This window comes from Muscardinus avellanarius (assembly GCF_963383645.1).
Source record: "Muscardinus avellanarius genome assembly, chromosome: 19".
Taxonomy (NCBI): Eukaryota; Metazoa; Chordata; class Mammalia; order Rodentia; family Gliridae; genus Muscardinus; species Muscardinus avellanarius.
The window spans coordinates 13,684,606-13,690,285 of record NC_137805.1 but is presented as its reverse complement, the minus strand read 5'-3'; positions in this window follow the sequence as shown (position 1 = coordinate 13,690,285).

The following is a 5,680-nucleotide window of genomic DNA, read 5'->3' as shown; positions in this document are numbered from 1 at the left end:
GGCTGGGAGCCTCACCGCCAAACTCAAACTCCGGCTGGGCTCCCAGCTCCGCCCCAGCTGGATGGGGGCCGACCCACGCCCCAGCAGCCGCCTCCGCACCCTCCCAGTCGACCTCCTCGCGCAGAGCCTGAGCACAGGGGGCCAGTCCCGACTCCAGCCCGAGGGACCCGACCTCGGGTGCGCGAGGAAGCCCCCGGCCACCCACGCGGCGCCAGCCGTCGAGGGGTAGAGACAGGCTGCCAGACAGAGGCCAGCCGCCGTCCCTCCGCGTCCCTACCCGTGGGGCGGGAACAATGGGTTCTCTGAGGACTTTAGCAGGATGGGGTGAGTGATGGACAGAGGGAGCGCCCCCTCCGGATCTCCTGGGGCCAACCTGGGCTCCACTTACCTTGCTCTGGGTCCACCCCCAGACGCCTGGGCAGGAATCCAGAGGAGGGTTTATCTACCTGCACTGGGTTCCCTCAGGCGGATGGGGACGGGGAGTCTCAAAGTGCCAGCCCCTGTCCCCTAGGTGAAACATGCTGGTGGGTGGGGGGCTGCGGAGGCCAGGGTCTCGGCAATGTGGCCAGACAGGCAGACTGGGAGAAGGGCAGCCCTTTGACCCCGGCCAGGGTCAGAGCGCAGATTTGTACAAAGACTTAGACTCCCAGGCTCGGAGGAGGGGGAGGGACTTTTCTATCATCTCTTTTGTCATGATGTAGATGGTTGGTTTGGTCTTAGGTATAAATTCAGATAGCAAAGGATGCTAACTTTTTTTCCCCCTTTTTTGCAGTACTGGGGATGGAACCCAGGGCCATTCTACCTCTGAGCTACACCTCAAGCCTTATTTTTTAGTATTTCTATTTTTTTTTTTTTTTTTTTGGTGGTGGTACTGGGGGGTGGAACCCAGAGGCTTTCTACCTCCAGGCTATACTCCCAGACCTTTTTTATATTTTATTTGGAAACAGGGTCTCACTAAGTTGCTGAAAGCCTCACTAGGTAGCTGAGGCTGGCTTCGAACCCGTGCGATCCTCCTGTCTCAGCCTCCCAAGCACAGGGATTACAAGCATGCACCACTACGCCCAGCAGTATTTCTGTTTTTTGAAACAGGGTCTCACTGAGTTGCCAAGGACCTCGCTAAGTAGCTGAGGCTGTCTGAGAACCGCGATCCTCCTGTCTCTGCCTCCCAAATGCTGGGATTATAAACCTGCGCCACCACCCTGGCCTAGGATGCTAACTTTTAAGCAAACCTGTTTGATTCTGAGAATATGGAATTGTAATTTGGTTAGTGAACGTTTCAGCAAGGAGAGAAACCTGCATGTACGTGATTCCAGCGTCTAAAGGCCTCCTGTGAGCCCCGTCGCATAGTGGTGCACGTCTGTAATCCCAGGGAGGCTGAGACAGGAGGATCCCAGGTTTGAATCAGCCTCAGCAGCTCAGTGAGGCTGTCAGCAACTTTCGAAGACCCTGTTTCCAAATATAAAACAAAATAGGGCTGAGGGTGTAGCCCAGAGGTAGAATGCCCCCGAATTCAATCCTAGCCACACCCCCCACACACACACACAGTGTAGAGTTCGATTAATTTTTATTACTGTATATACCAGTGTAACTACACAATCCAGATATACTTCCATCATCCCCAAAGAGTGTCCATATGCCTCTACCCAATCTCTCCCTCTCCCAACCCCAGATAACCACTGATCTCTTTTCTGTCCGTAGATTAGCTTTGCCTGTCCTAGAACTTTAGGTAAATGGATCTGCACAGACGGTCTTTCGCGTCCTTTCTTTTTTAGGATGTTTTTGAGATTTATGAACCCTTTTGTGCATCAACACTGTCGTGCTGCTCTTGTGAGGGGGACACCGAGACACCTGGGTGAGGAGTGTGTCGTCGAGCGAGTCCATGATTTCAGTTGTCGTCTGAACATCATGCCGTGTTCTTACACAGACCTTACACGAGCCTACCATACACCCAGGCCATAGAGTAATATAGCGTAAACCCTTGGCTATAAACAGTATGTACAGGAGGAGAACACTTTGGTGACTGTAATACAAAGGAAAGGCTCTGTGAACATATTTAAACATAGAAAAAGTACATTAAAATGTCAGATGATGGCAAGTTCAAGTTTTCAGCTCCAGTATCTTTGGAACCACTGCCGTCCACGTGGTCCGTCGCTGACTGATCCATTTCTCGGTGGCACACGAATGAACTTAGCTCATTTTCTTGTTGAGTAGCCTTTCATGGGCTTAGTGGCCCGCACTTTCTCTATTCACTAGTGAGAACTTCAGATTTTTATTTATTTATGTACTTATTATTGTATTATTATTTGGTGGTAGTGCTGAGAGTCAGGATGAACCCAGGGCATTCTACCTCTGAGCTACACCCCCAGCCCTTTTTTTCCTTTTATCTTTTTTTTTTTTTAATACTAGGGATTGAACCCAGGGACATTTTACCTCCAAGCTACACCCCAGTCCTAGTTTTTATTATTTTTTTTTTTTGGAAACAGGGTCTCACTGAGTTGCAGAGGGCCTCACTAAGTAGCTGAGGCTGTCCGCGAACCATGATCCTCTAGATCTCAGCCTCCAAATGCTGGGATTACAAGCGTGCGCCACCACGCCCGGCTTCAAATTATCTTCCAAAGTGAGTGTATCCGTTTGCATGTCCAGCTCAGACAGCCGGTTGCCTTTCCTTCACCCCTTTGTTCTGTCCAGACCCTGGGTGGATTAAACGATGCCCACGCTCATTGGTGATGGCAACCTTCTTTACTCAGGACACCGAGTGGCACAGAAAGGGATTAAAGACCATTTATATGCCCAAGAGGGGCTAAGTCATATTCCCAAATTCAGTACTACTCTCTTCCAGAAACACCTCACAGGTACCCTACCATGGTTTGAATTTAGAGTGTCCCCCTAGCCACACGGAAACAAGGTAGCCATGTTGGAAGCCAGCTCTCTGCTAAGGAGAGGTCCCTGGCTGTGGCCTTGGGGACAGAGTAAGGTCTGTCCTCCCCTGCTTCCCCTCTGCTTCCTGCTTCCTGCCTCCGTGAGGTGAGAGCAGAGCCCACGTGTCTCGTCTCTTCTCTTCTCTTCTCTTCTCTCTCTTCCCCTCCCCTCCCCTTCCCCCCCTCCTTCTTCTTCTTCTTCCTCTCTCTCTCTCTCTCTCTCTCTCTCTCTCTCTCTCTCCTCTCTCTCTCTCTCTCCTTCCTGCTGCCATGCCCTGAGCTCTGCAGATCTGGTCTAACATGGATTGAACTCTGAAATTTCCAAAAACCAGTGAGTAAACAAATCTACTGTCCTCTAAGTTGTGTGGTCAGGCGTATGAGGTCCAGCAGTGAGAGTGATGGTCAAGGCTCACACCTAGAATGGCGTTTTACTAGGTGATTGGGTATCCCTTGGCCTAGTCAAGTCAGAACATAAAACTAACCATCACTCTTTCAATTACAAACAGTGCTATAAGAGATAATCTTATACATGAGTGTATCTATGAAATAAATTTCTACATGCAGAATTCCTGGGTCAAAGGATTATGCATTTGTAGTGTGTGTGTGTGTGTGTGTGTGTGTGTGTGTGTGTGTGTGTGTGTTACTGGGAATTGAATTCAGGGGCCTCTGGGTTAAACACCAGCCCTATTTTATTTTTTATTTTGAAACATGGTCTTTGTGTGTGTGTGTGTGTGTGTGTTTTTTTGGACGAGTCTGGGGATGGAACCCAGGGGCATTCTACCTCCAAGCTACACCCCCTGGCCATTTTTTTTATTCTTTATTTTGAAACCGGGTCTCACTGAGTTGCAGAGGGCCTCACTAAGTAGCTGAGGCTGTCTTCAAACCACAGTCCTCTGGTCTCAGCCTCCCGAATGCTGGGATTACAAGCGTGCCCACCACGCCCATCCAAAACTTAGTCTTTCTAAGTAGTGGAGCGCCTCACTAAATTGCTAAGGCTGGCTGCAAACCTGTGATCCTCCTGTCTGGCTGGGTGCATCTGGGCTGCTCTATCTCTGGCCCACCTCTGGATTTAGCCCCGGCTCCCCACCCTCCCACTGTAGGACAACAATTAGTAGAAGAAGCAAGTGCTGGCCTACTGCGTGCCAAGCACCGTGCGGTCACTGTGGGCAGGCAGGGAGCAGGAAGGGCTGCGAATCACTGCGGCAGGCATCGGTGTGTGATAAGAGTCACGTGATCTGCGCTCCCTGACCACTTCCTAGAGATGCTCGCCAAGAACAGCATTTGGGTCTTCTGTGCTCCAGCCTGAAAGTTTAACTTGCAAGAACTCCAGCTACATCATAGTTTGGAATTTATTGGAAAGATGTGCTGGATAGGGTCCCAGGAAGGGTGTGACAACGGGAATGCAAAGAAATGGGGTCTGGAACAAGGGAAGGCAAAACTCTGGGTACACAAAGCTCCCAACCTGCTAGCTCCTGGACCGATACCCCACTACCATCCCTGTTTATCGGCCCAAATCCTAAAGCTTCAGGCTCTTTGCTTTTCTCACCATCTGCTACCAGGCAGATTCCCCAGGGGGAGTCACTCGCCCGCTGGAGAGCCAGCTCCCTTCAGTGTCTGATTTCCCAGGAGCACTTGATTCCTTCTGGGCAACTCTCAATCCATATACCAGCCCCTGGTGCATGGGCCTCCGGGAAAAGTGCAGGCACTCACTCCGTCCAGGAGACGGAGGTACCTGGAACAGCAACAAGGATACTGAAGACATCTGTGTCTGCTTCTTGCGCTTGGAAGAGTTGGCAAGTCGGGGTCTAGCCCCGGGATGGGTATGAGGAAACGTGGGAACGGGACACCTCATCTTCCAGGGGCCAGATTTGGCACAGGGATGCTGGCTCAGGCAACTCACTGCCTGGCACGCCCTCACTATTAGGTCACTAAACATGATTTCCTCAGCCCTGTTGTATGAGAGGGACTACCTCCTCCAGGAAGCCAGTGACACCAAGACAGAATATACCGAAGGCTTCCCCACCAATGTCAAAAGAGCCATGAGTTGGAAATCCTTTTGAAACAAGTTCCACAGGTACTCTGGGTTCCTAATGAAAACTGCATTTCCCACTCTCCCTTGCAGCTTGGAGTGACCATTTGACTAGACCAATGGGAAGTGAGTGGAATGAACAAATAACCCTTCTGGGTTCTATAGACGCCAGGAACGGGTGTGTGTGCCTTCCGCTTCCTCTTCCATTCTTTCCTCTCCTCACTAGAGGGACTGTGGATGTGGTGGGGCCATTGTGAACCTCACAGTCAAAGACAACATTTTCAGGGATGGAGAAAAGCAAGACAGAAGGATCCTGAGCCCCAGCACTCTGCACTGCCACAGCACACCCGGACTAGAAGGCAAGAGAAAATGGAGTCTGTCATGTGGAAGTCACTGTATTTGGTCTTTTGTTAGAGATCCTGACTTGTAGTCTGTCTGGTACAAAGTGCCTTCGCAAGTCTATGAGGACACAGATACTCCTTTGTTCCAATCCATCCAGAAAGTCCAGGGAGGGCTTTGACGAGAGAGACGCCAAGGGGCCGTGCCTTCTTTGGAAGAGAGATGAAGAGAAGATAAGAGGTCCAGAGAAGAGACGAAGAGAGATGTGGGCATGATCGACTCAGTTCTCTTCAGAGGGCTATGGAGTCACAGCCTCCTGGGTAGGCTGGGGTTCCTCCTTCTTCCTGACTTCTTTCCCATCATTTTTCCTGGAGGAAAGCGCCTTGGAGCCAGG